Consider the following 16,754-nt stretch of genomic DNA (forward strand, 5'->3'; position numbering starts at 1 on the left):
TCCTGAATCAACTTTTAAATATAACTGTGTTTTGCCAGAAACACCAGATTCTCAGATTAAAGCTTACAAACCTATTTCAACAATCACCAAACGGTAAATGAGAGCAGGTACACGGATTCCACACAAAGACGTAAACACAGAGCGGACCTGACGCATCAGAATCAGCTTTGTCTTTCTCTGCTTTCTCACCCGACGGCCCGTAGACGGACACGCTGTCGGAGCTCAGCGAGCCCACCGTCCGCGCTGTATTTACGTCTTTTTGCGGTGATTCTGAGCTGCAGGTTTTGTCTCTCTCCAACCAAAATTCACCAAGCCAGCAGCAAAAGAAGCAGCAAAGTGCGCTTCACATTTGCTCAATGTCATCATGAATTCCCTCTGAGTTTTGCTGTTTTGCTTCCACCACGATAAAAAAAAAAAAAAAAAAAAAAAAAAAAAAAAAAAAAATCACACTTCGTGCACAGCCCTCTCTCTCTCTCTCTCCCTCTCCTTCAAGAACAGTTTCCCGTCTCAAATTTCTGCATTATTCATTTGCTTATTACCCATCAAGTCTACTGTTGTTGACAGCGCTGTCGGCCGCTGTCTTTTTCTTTTCTTTTTTTCACTTAAATGACCTCGGACAAGAAAGCCTATTTTTTGCTGTTGTTCAATACTGAAGAAATTTAAACTTTTTAAAATGATGCAAAATTGCAGAATATTGCAGAAAATTTTTAAGGTTATCTACTATAAAAAGCCAGACCAGGAAAATCTCCTTCATGTTTTTCTGTGTTTTATTCTCAGTTACTTTCACAAAGGCATTGTTGGATTATAATATTATTTTATGCCATGTTAGACCCCTAATTAAAGATTGTGAATTACTATGTAGTTTTAGTTTGCATTATTCTCCTGAATTAGAAGAAGGTGATAACTATTACATTTGGTAAACTGATTTGCATTACATTAGACTGTTGATTTATTGTGAATGAATGATATTGTTTTATGATGCATTATACTGCTGAGTTATAAGAAATACTGTTCCAGAAAGTCATCGCCTTATGTGTCTGGTTAGAAGAGAACAGAGCATTCTGCCCCACCTCAGCAGGAGCAGATAAACAGGGAGCCAAGGTCGTAGCTTAGGCGCTGTGTGAGAGAAAGAATGTGAATGTTTAGGCTTTATGATTAGGTGGGGGCCACTAGAGGCTATAAGAGTTTGATCAAGGCTCCACCATTTTGAGATCTGATGCTGTCTGCTGTATGGTGTCCATCTCCCACGTGTGTGTTCATTAAATCATTGTTTGACTCAACCCGGCCGGACCAGTGTTGTTATTTTGGTTTTTCCTCATGTATCCATCCCCAATATTTGAATTCGTAACAGTTTTGGGGGCTCGTCCTGTGGTATTGGGGTGGAAGTTTTGGAGGCTTGGACGGTCCGAGGTGGTCAGACGGGCAGACATTATCCGGCAATCGAATTGAGTGGACAGGCGCCTTTATAAAAGAGGTAGGCACAGGCCTGTTGATTTTATCCGAAATGTGCTGAATTGGACGATAAAATTAAATGTCTATTCAGTAAAAGTTGCCGGTGAGTGTCTGTTTTGATTTTGATGAAAAAATCTCATGTGATTTGAAAGTTGAAGTTTATAAGTTATAATACTGGGTTAGAGTCCCAAGATAAAGGAAAATAATACTGGGTTAGAGTCCCAAGATAAAGGAAAATAATACTGGGTTAGAGTCCCAAGATAAAGGAAAATAATACTGGGTTAGAGTCCCAGGTAGTTTGATAGGTAATTGGTCATGTTGTGAGTTAGAGTCTCCATTGTCCATAACGTTGCATCTGCTTCGGTCATACTCTTGTTTTGGAGTGTTGACTGTTGTTTCAAAGTGTTATAAATTATTATAGGACGGCGATCATATATCGCTAGGAAGCGCAGTGCTCAAAGGTAACGCTTGCCAAGGCCAGGGACGCCTAGGCCTTGTCATCTTTGAGGGATAGTCAGTTGGTCACTGTGGAGCTTGAGGCACTCCAGAATAACTAGTGGTTGCACCACTTTACCGTTTGGAACGGTATCTGCGCTTTTTTGGACACTTTAACAGTATCTGGCCTCATCTCTAAAATCCCTAACTCAATTTAGAGTCTGATACTGGTTAATTGATTACAAAAAAGTTGGACTTTCTTCGGTTGGACCCGTTATCTTAAATTTGTCAAAATTTTTAGGCGCTAAAACTTTCAGGCCTGAGAGTGATTGTAAATATAAGACGTCTTTGTAAATATAAGATAGAGAGTTGAGTGTGAAACGAGGCTGTGTGTGACGACAGCGCGCTGCAGTGCTGCGAGCTATTTTTAGACTGTGTGTGAACATGCAAATGAGGTGGCTGCTGTGAAGCCCACAGAGGACTTCCTGTTTAGCGTGTTATTGAGTTTTATAAGTATGATTTGCAAACAATGATACATGCCTGTAATTAAAACGCTGATTTTGCTGAATATAGTATTACAAATAAAGTTTTGAATGACTACGGTGAAAGTTTGATGTTTGACTGGGTTTTGATATAGGAGAGATGGCTTTGCAGCTGCTGGGGGTGAGTGACCGGAAATCTCCATGCCCATAAAAGGCAACTGCCTGACTGTGTGAACTATGCACCAAGAGAGAGAGTAAAATCTAGGCAGATGAACCAAATGGATGTTTTAAGAAAAATAGTAAATTAATGTTTTAGTCTCTTAATACAGGTGGATTTCTCTCAAACTGGAGACCTGAGTACAGCAGCAAAAGGATAGATTAACAAAATTGAGACGACAGACAGGCCAAGCTCTGGCTCAAAATTTTACAGCTTGACCTCTCACTTTGTCCCCACCCAAAAAAGAGGCTTAAAGGACATCTTCTCCTCCAGTTATCGGTTACCATCACTGGAAATTTTCAGGCAAGTTTTTCGCTGAATTGTTTTTTGCACCATGTGTCCCTGAATCTCACAAGCAAGCTCTAATTCCTGGCTGAAGACATGGAATGCTGTTATTTAAGGTGGGAAATCAAAATTTGGGAAACAAAATTAAAAACACACACAACTAGAGAAATGCCTTGTTTGAGAAAAGTTAAAATATCCCACCCACAAACGCACACACACGCAATGAAGAAACAGCTTACATTCATGAACACGTGAAAATTTTCCAGCAAGGTTAAAGCAGCGAAACTTAACATACACCTGTTGTTAAATGATAAAGTTTATCCACTACTAACAAATAAACTCTCTGGGTTGCAGGACAACAACTTAACTTCAAAAAGAAAGACACTGGTATGACCAACCAGTGATGAAACAACATATTTAGTGGTTAAAAGAGTCAAATTGTGACATGTTTTCTTCTGATTGATTAATACAAGTGATTACTGAATGAAATAGAATTCCTTTTTGGGCTTTTAAACATGATCTTAAGAATTTTAACATGTACCTGTGTTGTCCTGTCAACTTGCTGGGTTATGAGTTCATTATATAGTGAGAAAAAACAAAAAAAAAAAGGGGGGGGGGGGGGGGAGAAGGCTGACACAGGGCCTGGCCCCTCTCTGAATAACACAGCCAAAACAACATCATTTTCCTGTTCGTCTGTTTTTGTTTTGTTTTTGTTTTTTCTCTTTATGCTTAATTACAGGCTGCTTTGTCGGCCCGGAAAGCCGAGGCTGACCTGGACTCCTGCTCTCCCCTCTACCATCTTTGATGTGACCCTGACCAAATGCTACAGCAGCTGGACCCACAACAACAGCCTGAGAATGTCAACAGTGCTGCAGGAAAACGATCTCATGCAGCGGAGACGGAGAACGTTAAATCCAAGGCCCGTTTCACTACACGGGGGAGATTTCCAGACAGCTTCAGCTGACAGAGCTGTGACGAGATGCCTATTAAGCCCGGATGAAAAGTGAGGCCGACAAAAAGAATGCTGACCTTAACAACTCTGCATTAAAACTGTGCAGGACAGTGACGGACCAACACGGATGATCGGGCAGCAAAAAGGGCGTGCCAGAGACATGAGGAGTAACTGATGTCAGGAGGCACCTCAGAATGGAGAAAAGCACCATAAGAACATAAGCTGAAGGCACAGGTGTCGGGGCTCGGTCAAGGAAAACATCAATAAACGTCAATCTGACGTGTACAGAAAAGACTCTGAGGTTTCTACCCTCATTAAGAGCTCAAGGCATCAGAGCAGAAACTGAACATGGCTCAGGAGGAGCTGGCTGCTAATCGAACCCATCAGTCAGGCTTAGAGTCCCAGATACAGGACTTGAAATCAGGCCGGAGCTTGCTGCAGCAGGAGGTTGCCAAACCTGACAAGAAGCTCCAACAGCAGGAGCAAACCCTGAAGGAGCTACAGAAGCAAAAAGGGTCAAGTTGAGGAGGAGCTGGACAAGGAGAAGATGCAGGACACTGGAGAAAAGGACTGCCTCAATTGGGGTCAGAACCAGTATGGACAGAACTTTGGGCAGCAGCACCAATGGACGCAAACGGACTGAAAAGGAGGAGGGCAGGACCCCATGGGCTTCAGGCCATGGTTTACCCAGAACACCAGAACAGGAAAGTGATGAACACAAACACACACACAAACACACACAAGCACACACATATACATACACTGACTCAGAATCAAGAGAAACACATATGAACACATATGCACTCATTGATTGACTGAGAAATGACACACACACGCACACAAATCGAAATGCTGATTCAATTCACTGAGAAGTGATCCACATACACACACACACACGTTTGTGCAATGAAGAGTGATACACACACGCTGATGCAATGAAGAATGCTTTACTAACAAATGCTATGCTGATACGCAAAATGCTGCACACAAACGTCCAAATACAGAATTTGGTACAACAACAAGAAGCCATTGATTGTTAATTGGTTAAATGCATTTCATGTCACCCAGAGGGCATTTGTGTAGCTTTAGGGGACAGGGTCTAAAGCAGTTTGGTTATGAAAACAATGTCTGTGAGTGATGTCTGTTTATGGCTTAAGGCCTCGACTGAATTGTTTACTGTGCTTCACACAGCCTGATAAGGAGCAGTGGTACAGAGTGAAAATGATGAATTAACGGTGTGAGCCTTATTTCGGAGCGCCACATTTTTGTGATTGAGATTTAATTGAAGGAGGAACACACTGAAGAAAAAAAAAGAAAAGAAAAGAAAAGGGGGCCAGCCCTTGGATTTACGGAAGCATCTCATGTGTATTTAACACAATTACTTCAGACTTTAAAGATCTGTACAAAATTCAACAACTTAATTTGTTCTCATTGAGATGACACGATACAATCTAGTAAGAGTGGTTAGTTGCTGAACTCACAATTCACAAGACCGCATAAGATTTCAAACTGCAGGAAAATCACTGGAGTTATAAGAGGCATACAACGACACACACACCACATGCATGCTATTGCTATTTATTGTGGATTAACCTGTCAAGGGCAAGCATAAAAGAAGTCTGCCTCAAATACAGGAAATCATAGCTTCCCTGTATTTCCTACATTGTTGGCATGCTGGTGAGTGCTGTTGCTCCACAGTAAGAAGGTCCTGGATGCAAGTCCACAGTCTGGCTAGTTTGCAGTGGTTTCTCTCTGGGTATTCTGGTTTCCTGCCACAGTGAAAAGTCATGCAGCTGTTAGAGCTAGGTTAATTGATGATTCTAAATTATCCGTGAATGTAAGTGTAAATGGTTGTTTGTTTCTAGGTGATAGACTGGTGACCTGTCCGGGGCGCACCCTGCCTCGTAACCTATCACTTCAGGGTTATTTCCCAGCCCTCCTGCAACGAGGATAAAGATAGGAGGATGGTAGTTGTTGTAGACCCATTCAATTTTTATGGTAACCAGAATCTAGACTTTGTTGAACCACATGCAATATGAAGACAACATGTAGTATTTAAGGGACCAAGTAGAATTTGGATAAAAGTTATTGAATAGTGTTGAAATAAAATGATAGAATTGTGAAGGATTAAAATATTCCAGGAGCTCAACTTACTCCATCTGAACATGTTTTAATCGTGTTTTATGAACACAAAATGCACAGGTTTACTGAATATGAAAAGGTTGTGCTGATTTAACTCAGTTGTTTAAGTTTCTACCAAAGCAAAACATTTGTGTGCAACTAGTGTCCACTATTGAATCAAATAAGTCCAACATGTTTTTTGTCAGTGCAAAAAGAAGTTACGGTACCTGTATGCCTACACAATATTGTCCCAGGACGGAGAAAAACTTTCTGGTGAAGCTTTGGCTGATTTTGGGTTTTGCTTAACACTAGGTTGATTTTATCAGTGAGGTTTGGATTGTTTTCTCTCTCTAAGAGAGAGAAAGATGGTTTTATGCTTGGACATGTTTCCAACGGGCCCCAGTATTTGTTATTATATGAGTATTTTATTGGTTATGTTTGTTTTTGCTTTTGTTACAGTGCACTGAAATAAGAACATCTGAGAGGAGTGATCCACCGGTGGTGATATTTTGGTATTTTGTGAGTTCCTGATTTAATAAATCAGCTCTTTAATCCAGGCCTGAGAGATTGAACTTTAAAGCACTATAAAACATGATTACTAGAAACAGTCGCAAAGTATTTTTCTCCATAATTATAATGGGTTCTGGAGAAATTCACTTATATGGGACATTGATCACATGAGAAGTCCTGAGGCTAAAAGGATTGCAGCGAGTCAATCCAGTCCAAAAAAGAAGGAACTGTTTTCCTTTAAAATGACGTCATCTTGCTGGTGATGGAGCCTCGAATAGGTTGCGCGTGAAACTCCATTATCAGCAATATCTGGTATGAATGTGTGTGGCTGTATGCATGTGACTGGACTGTGATGGACTGATGACTAAAAGTTTTAACTGACTTGATACTGAGACAAAAACGGTACCGACTTTAGGATTAGTAAATGTCCACAAACAATTCACCCAGCCTGTAAAAGAAGGGTGGATGTTTTGTCTCGCTTTGTTTTGTTTTTGCAGGAACAGAAGGATGACAGAGACTAAAGGGGGAGGCTGTAGCTTCACATGAGTGTGAACTGCAGACTTAACCTTTTGGTTGCTAATTTTGAGTTACTGATGTTTGCATTAAGAAAATTGTGTTTTATTAGCTGTGTTTCGATTAATGTATCACATTATATTGTTGGGAAGGTTAAATGCTAAAGTGAAGAGAAGCTTTGATTTCACTCATGACTGAACATGTTATTATTAACCACAGCAGGCCACTGTAAAAAGCCAATTAACATTTATAGAGAAAAAAGCAAAAAAAAGACTTCTATTGATGTCTATGAATAACAGGGGAATGATAGACTTTCACATTCAAAATAGAGATATGTAATAACAAACATTGGTCCACGTCATTTAGGTTCTCCATTGAAATAGTCAATAATTTAGAAAAGTAGGATAGAACCGACAGGGGCATGTGCTGAGATGTGGTGCTGCACAAGAACAAGAGCAAAATAAAGAAAAATTATTGTGTTTAGCTTTGATAAATAAAATTAAAATGTACCATTACACTCAGAGGATCAATATGAAATTCATTATATGCTAATTTTGTATGAAGTACATGACTGATAACTGTTCTGTCCTGAGCTTTTGTTTTTACAGCACCCACTTGACCACACCAACAGTTTCTCGCCACCAAAAGTGGGTACTTGCAAAGAATAGGGAGGAATATCATCAGAAGTGGGAAAGGTAAGCCCCAATGGGGGTGATAACATCAGTAATTTCATGTATGGTCAAATTCTTAAAATTTGACCCCTAACATGAAAAATTCTTCAAACATTTAGAGACAGAGTGGAGTTCTAGATAAACATAATGTAGCAAACCACATAAGGATGGAGCGTTGGAATCAATAAGATGGTGAAATAACACGTAGGAAAAAATGTTGATCATGTTGATTATGTTTATTCCAGTGTGCAGGGATTGGCTAATCTGACCAGGAAATGTTATAAATGGATTGTCGGAACAGTCAGCGTTAAAGTCAAGTCAAGTCTATCAAAAGTAATAGATTGATAATTGGCCACATTTACAGCTGTATTGGCTTGTTGTGGACGTAGTCTACTTCATGTTTAAGCACTCTAATTAACAGATTGAAAATAGTGACATTAAAGGAAGAATATGCAGCGCCACCCTGTCAAATGCCAGTGCCGGTGGGGCTCAGTGATGAATCAGGTGAGCTGGATTCATGGCTGAATCAAAACATAGATGCCCCTGCTGTGGTCAGTAAGGGATAAAAAGGGGGTGTTTTACTGTTATTTTAGCATCAGCATTATTGTTACATCAGAATCATATAACAAGCATTGCATTAAACATTTATTGAAGCTATTGACATTACATTAACATTTGTATTACAGTGATTGTTATAACCTCATGTTAATCTTCTATTTACAGGTGTCAAAAGTAGTCAACAAGTTCATGTTGAAGTGAAGTTCATATTAATACAGGTTTTGTTTGTAGACAATTGTGAAGATGCAGGCTCTGGGTGGAGCCAGGAGTTGAACAGATCTAACATGACAATAAAATTGATTTCATTCCCTAACACAGGATAACAAGACTGGAGCAACGACACTGGATAGGAGAAAGTCTGATACTTTCTAAGATATGAGGTCACTAACCTTTTCTTTTAATTTTCTAGCTCCGTTGAATTGACACATGGAAATGTGTCAAAAAGGGGGGGGGGGGGGGGGGGGAGTTGACATCAAACAAGGGTTATATGAACATTTTTATGACTTCATTTGTGTTTTAATAACTTGGTTGGTAAAACTTAAGCTAATAATGACCCAAAAGGTTTCCAGATTTTTCAGAGAACCCGTGAGAAGCATGAATCATTATTTCCAGGTTTAAGCATTAATTATTGAAATGAACTGAATAGCGTCTAGAAGATAAAATGCCTGTGTTCACGAGAAGCTGAGTACCACACTGGAGAGGAAACCGTGGGACGGTAGGCGGAAGGAAACACATGATTTTTGTGAAAAGGGGGGGGGACACATGTTAGAATTAGAAATGGCTAATTTGTTTTTGATGTCTTTTATTAGAATGAGTGGTTTTAATCATTTTCATACATACCTTGCAAATGTGCTTATAATGAGTTGGCACTCGGTCTTTTGAAGGTTATAAGCTTCGTTCGGCGATAGTCTGGACTGATAAAGTGTAGGAAATGCCAGTGCAGCGGGCTAAATGCAAACACGCTTACACACACATACACTAAATTAGGATAAGTCCTTGGGACATTCTGAATGTTCTAAACCAATTCTGAATTACCAAAAGATCAGTAGACAGCAACATTAGATTGTTAGAGCTAGGAAGAGAGGTGTTTTGGTTTTCTGTCTCTTACAGAGAAAGGAACAGACACCAGACGAGGTCACAGGTATACAAGGATCCTTCGCAGCAGAGACAGACACAGTGACTGCTGAAACACCAACTGGGTTCAAGTGTCATGGCATTTTGGGCTCCAGCTAGTCACCTCAAAAGGATGGATCCCATAAACACAGAAATAACCATGAAGGGGTTGACGGATATCCAGGAACACCACACCAACGAGGTTCGAGAGGCTCTTGGTCAAAAAGGGGAACACAGCTGTGACCCCAGAATACACAGATCATTGTTGGAAATTGGGGCAGAATAATCCCCTGATCTGTGCAATGACTGAAGGGTTGTCTAACCCCTGATGTTGAAGAAAGAAGAGCAGAGGATCACCCGACTGGAAGACACTGGTGCCTACAGCAATAAAATAAAGCCTAAAAGCTCCTCGGACAGAGGTTCTAGTCTGAGTACGTTTGGAGGGTATAAGGTAGCACCGAAATAAAGCTGTGGGAGAACTGGGGAGTGATGGGAGTATCATCTGTACCTACTATTGTTGTTGTAATAATAGTTTTTCTTGCATCTGAACTGCGCAAACACAGAGGTCATCTCACATATGGTTCACCCAACAGGGGGACAAAGGGCCTCAGGAGTAAGGAGAAATGAACCCGGCAACACTGGATTGCAGGGTGTAAGTGAGCTCTTTAAGTCTAAAGAGCTCATCAGGGGGAATTGTTGGATTATAATATTATTTTATGCCATGTTAGACCCCTAATTAAAGATTGTGAATTACTATGTAGTTTTAGTTTGCATTATTCTGCTGAATTAGAAGAAGGTGATAACTATTACATTTGTTAAACTGATTTGCATTACATCAGACTGTTGATTTATTGTGAATGAATGATATTGTTTTATGATGCATTATACTGCTGAGTTATAAGAAATACTGTTCCAGAAAGTCATCGCCTTATGTGTCTGGTTAGAAGAGAACAGAACATACTGGAGAGGTTTTCTGCCCCATCTCAGCAGGAGCAGATAAACAGGGAGCCAAGGTCGTAGCTTAGACGCTGTGTGAGAGAAAGAATGTGAATGTTTAGACTTTTATGATTAGGTGGGGGCCACTAGAGGCTATAAGAGTTTGATCAAGGCTCCACCATTTTGAGATCTGATGCTGTCTGCTGTATGGTGTCCATCTCCCACGCGTGTGTTCATTAAATCATCGTTTGACTTGACCCGGCCGGACCAGTGTTGTTATTTTGGTTTTCCTCCTGTATCCATCCTCACTATTTGAATCCGTAACACATGTTTCACCAAGTTCACGTCTCAGAAAAACACGTCAACTTTCTCCGTTTCCTGTGGTGGCAACATGGCGACACTACAAGGTCTGCACAGGAATACAGGATGAAAGTGCATTTGTTTGGAGCAGTATCTTCGCCAAGCTGTGCAAATTATGCTCTACAGAGAACTGCAAATGATCATGCACAACAGTTTCCAGTAGGGCAGGGCGATATGACCAAAAATATTTATCACGATATACATTTGAAAATTTGCGATAACGATATAACTGACGATATAATTGACACTAGACAAAATACTGTACAACTCCACAATTTTATTAGTGCAAAAAACCCCATCAATGTATTTTCACTTAAACAAGCAGCTGTTTTTTGTATGTGCATTAAAGTTACAAAAAAATGTAACAGTGCAAATTCCTTTCTGACAGTTTAACCAAAAGGCATTTCCAGTGGAAACTGGTCGACATATCCTCAACATAACCATGTGTAATATCCACAAAACTTAAAAAGAGGTTATACACACACACAATACCGTAATATTATGTTGAAGCACAGTACGTATCACTCCACGAGGTGATACGTACTGTCGGAGCCGTAATGCTCCGACAATCCATCAAGCGGTGCGGCTTCGTAGCTTAGCAAAGTCGTACTGAAACATCTGACAGATTTTCGAGCGCCGTGTACATAAAATCGTTTCGAGGTCAGTAAACACAACCAGAATTCATACATAAGGCACACGGGATTATAAGGGGAACTGTCGATTTTGAGAAAAATCAAAGGATTGATTTTAAGTGTGCCGTATTTTCCAGACAACACGGTAATAACGACGGCCCGCTAGCATGCTCTACCAAAAATAGTGCTTTGTTGTGCATCTGACAGACGAAAGCAAAACCAGTTCCACACCACTGAAGTTGCAGCATTTTAACAAACCAGTTCTAGTTCATCCGTTTCATTTAACGATCCACTTTCGCTCTTCTCATTCTGCGTCCCCGCCATGTGCGTATGTAAACATAGGCAGTGCGCATGCGCGTTTTACCCATATTCTATCGCGATATTTCATTTTCCTATCGTTGCCCAAAATTACACCGGTATTACCGTGAACGGTATGGTATAGCCCAGCCCTAGTTTCCAGTTGAAGCGACAAAATTTGAAGTGGGATGAAGTTATTCCTCCCTCTCTTTCCCAGCCGTGGCGTGATTGGCTGGAGGATCTCCATCTGATTTCAAAGTTCAAAGTGGAACGTTGCATTAAACCAAGTTGATTTTTAAAACCAGATAAGGCACAACTTCATCATTTTTCTGATGCAAGTCAAGATGGTTATGGAACAGTGTCATATTTAAAGTTGGAAAAGAATAACATAAAGCATGTTGCTTTTATCCTGGGAAAGGCTAGAGTTGCTCCTCTCAAGCAAACTACAATTCCCAGGCTGGAATTGAAGGCTGCAGTTCTTGCAGTTCGAGTGAATATGCTTCTGCAAAAAGAACTGCAGGTAAGGTTGAAAAAAAAAACTGTTTTTTGGACTGATAGTACAACAGTACTGAAATACATATCCAATGAAACCAGAAGATTTAATACTTTTGTTGCAAACAGAATTACTGTCATTCGAGAAGCAAAAGATGAGAATCAGTGGAGATACGTTTCTTCCAAGGAGAATCCTGCAGATGATGCATCCAGAGGCATGAGAGCTGAGGATTTCCTCAAATGTAGAAGATGGATAAAAGGGCCAGGATCTCTCTATAAGTCTGAAAAGGAATGGCCTAAACTGGATGTGGGGTACAGTGTAATTTCTGCAGATGACCCAGAGGTCAAAAAGGACCTGACAATGAATGTCATTGTAAAGGAATTACAAAATCCTACCAACTATCTTATCCATTACTTCTTGTCTTGGGCAAAATTTTAAATCTCTGTAGCCTGGTTTTTAAAGCTGAAAGAGGCCTTGGTGTTGCTGCAAAACAATCTGAGGCAGACTATTTAGTGAAGTGATTGTATATATAAAAAAATACAACACAGTCATATAACAGGTTGGGAGTATGAGAGTTTTAGACGTGACTGATTATTTGGTGAAACTGTGATATTTTCCTCACCTTCTGTGTTGAGCTCATCGTTTCCTCTGTAGTGACTCAGCTGAGTCCAGATGGCTGAAAATGTTCCTCTACTGCTCCGTCAGACTCTTCTCCTCCTGCTGATCACCTGGGACACAAAACAGATCTTTGTTAGGCTCCACACTGCACTGAAGAGTCAAAGTGTCTCATATGTTCATCTGACAACACAAAGTACAAATTTCACTCTGATTGCTTGTAGAAATCTTGTGAGACGTGTTGTGCTGCAAAGTGAGGAAACTCTCTCACTCACTTATACTTCAGGAGGAACTTTGTGACATTGGCTCTAATATTCTAAGCAGCCCTTTACTATGACAGGGCCAGAAAGTCCTATTTGAAGGTTTGGGAGAAGGACCATGTTAAAGGTGGATTGGGGTTTATACACTTTGTTATGACACAGGTAAGGCTGTAAGAGCCTGAGAAGGTGTCCTGAATGAACCTCTAAAACCAGTTTTCAGCTAACGACTCTGCTTCAGTCTGGAAAACAGCAACTACAAGTTTAAAGACTCCATCAATAATTCACACCCAGCAACAGCCTGAACAGCTCCTCCTGTGGTTTCCACAAACAGGGACAGACCAGTTACTCCCCCACCCCACACTTTCCACACCTTCAGCCCCCCAGTCCCACCACCTCCACCATTCCCCAAACTTTGATTCTGTTCATCTGGACGTAGCTTTTGCAGTAGGAGAAACGTTTCGTCACTCATCCAAGTGACTTCTTCAGTTTCAGCTGACTGCAGGTTTCCCCAATCTTCAACAGTACATTTGGATAATGACTGAAACGAGCACCACTGAAGGAACAATGGGCTGGGAGGTCAGTTATTGACCATTAATATGCAAATTCTCATGATCATTGATCAACAACCACTGATCAAAGCTCATTGATCAAATGCTGTGATTGCAGCGACTCCCCAACTCTTTGTGAATGGTACTCATGGCCATTGATCAGCGATCTTTGATTAATGAGCTTTGATCAGTGGTTTCAGTGCTTTCCTTCCTGCTTTGTCTGCAGCTGTGTTTGACACAGGAAGACATTATTACATTCTTCACACTCTCCTGCACATTAACCACCACAATATATTTTTATTCTCTGTGCTTTCAAATATGAACACTGTTTACTTTCATCTCTGTTTCATTAGTTTTTGTTAACATCTTCCTGTGCATCACTTTACAGCAGCCAGACTCATTAAAATGACACTTTGTAGGAGTTCACTTCCTCTCATGTGTTCATCCACAGCAGCTGGACAATAACGTTTATTGTGACCCTGATACTGCAGCAGATCGCTCTCATCCATTTCCTGTTATCACTTCAAATAGAAATGAGGCTGTAGAGGTTTGGTGCATGCAGAAAAACAGCTGCAGGGACAATGAAAAGACTTTTCTGCTCCAACTTCTCCCAGCATGCTGAGCTAATGATTAGTTGGTGTTTTTCTCCAAACACTCTCTCACTCTTCTCTCAACGTGTTCACAATAAACTGTGAACAGACACCGAGGAGAGCAGCAGAAGACCTCATTCAGGAGCTAAACTCAACATGAACTGAACTCACAGTAAAGTTAGCTCGGTGCTTACCTTTAGATGAGCCCACAAACCGAGAGAAACTCCGTGATGAAGCTGGAACTCTTTCCAAACACAGGAAACAGACCAGGGAGCAGAGACCCACGTGGTTCACGCTGATCTCAGCTACGATCCAGGAGACAAGGGTGGGCAGATCGATGCAGATATCGATCCAAACAGTGGTACTACTTTAGTCTCTTTGAATGAAGAAGCAGCTCTCTGTGCAAACGCCTCCTCTCGTGGAGGTCCTTACTTTGCTCCGCCCCCTCCTTCTTCTTTAAATCGTTTATTGGCGGTTGTCAAACAACAAAATGGTGAATTACCGCCACCAACTGGTGTGGAGTGTGAACTGGAACATCGACCCTCAAATTAGTGGTGTGCATACTGCACATTTTGGTATCAGATACCAAGTAAATGCGGGCCAGTATCACCGATACCAATACCCATATGATACTTTTCAATAAATAAGGGGGATGCCTCATTGAATTGCTAAATCGCAATTAATTTTCGTGAACTTAAGTGTTTTTTGTTATCTTTCCTAATTATACACAATTAGGAGAAATAATTTATTTATAATTAAATAAAAAATGTTTTATTATTGTGGTGGCTCGTGGTCTGTGATGCCGCTGCAGGTGAGATGGACTCACCTTCACTGCATCTACAATGATGCCTCGCCGGCTTAAAACCTGTGCGCTGCTTGTGCTGTTGTTGTTTTTGGTGTTAATGTGTACAGCTGGCAGCAGGAGGGCTGCAGCCGTTGAATGTAGGTACTGTAGTACTGTTACAGCAACCATGTGATCACTGTAAGGGTGGACAACGCGCGGCTCGGGGTGAGCCGGAGGCTGGCGCGCCAGCGGGACCTGCCAAGCTTGAGACGGAGGTCGAGATGCGTGGGGGTCCTGCCACGCCTGAAGGCGGCATGCTGTCCACTTCGGCACGCAGGCTGCATGGTCCTGCGTGCCGGCCGTCAGCTCAGCTGCCTGTAAGCCCCAGCTCACTTCTACGCCTGCTGCGCTGCCGCTGCTTGACATATGGTTGGCCATCAGGCCAGCTCCCGGGCTTCCGCTGGAAGCGCGGGCAACCACCAGAGTGGACACTTCCCTATCGCTGGGCTGGGGCGTGGGGCGCCGATGGTCCGGGCTGATTCCCTCCCCCGCTCACGGGGTGAGGTGAAGCGGGAAAGGGTGGGGGGGATATGTGGTAGGGCGTGTTCTGCGATGCCGCTGCAGGTTTGGTGGTGGTGATGTGTATGGCTGCAAGCGGGAGAGCTGAAGCTGTTGAATGTACTGTTACAGCAACCGTGTGATTATTGTAAGAATAAATGATGCAGCGAAGCATGAAAATGCCATCGGGTCTGCCGTGGTGGCGATCTTTTTTTTTTTTTTTATCTTAAGTGCACGCAAACCAGTAAACAAATTAAAACAAATACTGTTGATAAACTATAATACAAAAAATCACAATTAAAATTCTCAACAACAAAAACAAAAATATATATATAATTAATATGTAAAGAACTTAACAACCCCCAAAGTGTCTAAGTCACGTGATTTTCAACGTTTTGGTCTCCGAGCCACTTAGTTATCACTCTTGCCTTATGGCACGGCGCTCCATCGTGCTGGAAAATAATTCCAATAATTCTTCACCAAACTGTTGTTGGATTGTTGGAAGAAGTTGCTGTTGGAGGCTGTTTTGGTACCATTCTTTATTCATGGATGTGTTTATGGGCAAAATTGTGAGTGAGCCCACTCCCTTGGATGAGAAGCAACCCCACACATGAATGGTCTCAGGATGCTTTACTGTTGGCCTGACACAGGACTGATGGTAGCGCTCACCTTTTCTTCTCCAGACAAGCATTTTTTCAGATTCCCCAAACAATCAGAAAGAGGCTTCATCTGAGAATATGACTTTACCCCAGTCCTCAGCAGTCCATACACCATACTTTCTGTAGAAGATCAATCTGCCCCTGATGTTATTTTTTTGGAGAGAAGTGGCTTCTTTGCTGCCCTTCTTGACACCAGGCCGTCTTCCAACAGTCTTCGCCTCACTGTGCATGCAGATGTGCTCACACCTGCCTGCTGCCATTCCTGAGCACGCTCTGCAATGGTGGCTCTCCGATCACGCAGCTGAATCCTCTTTAGGAGACGATCCTGGTGCTTGCTGGACTTTCTTGGACGCCCTGAAGCCTTCTTGACAAGAATTGAACGTCTTTCCTTGAAGTTCTTGATGATCCTATAAATTGTTGATTTAGATGCAATCTTAGTAGCCACAATATTCTCGCCTGTGAAGCCATTTTTATGCAACGCAATGATGGCTGCACGCGTTTCTTTGCAGGTTAACAATGGAAGAACAATGATTTCAAGCATCACCCTCCATTTAACATGTCAGGTCTGCCATTCTAACACAATCAGCCTGACATGATGATCTCCAGCCTTGTGCTCATCAACATTCTCACCTGAGTTAAGAAGACGATTACTGAAATGGTCTCAGCAGGTCTTTTAATGACAGCAATGAAGTGCAGTGGTAAGGGGTTTTTTG

At 41.6% G+C, this 16,754-nt stretch overlaps 1 protein-coding gene across 6 annotated transcripts in view; it reads right to left on the reverse strand.

Moving 5' to 3' along the window:
• The window catches only part of LOC148101548 (uncharacterized), a 206,784-nt gene that overhangs the window by 86,498 nt on the left and 103,532 nt on the right, over positions 1-16,754 (reverse strand). The window lies entirely within an intron of this gene.

Source organism: Neolamprologus brichardi, chromosome 9, assembly GCF_056152115.1.
Source record: "Neolamprologus brichardi isolate AB-2024 chromosome 9, ASM5615211v1, whole genome shotgun sequence".
Lineage (NCBI taxonomy): Eukaryota > Metazoa > Chordata > Actinopteri > Cichliformes > Cichlidae > Neolamprologus > Neolamprologus brichardi.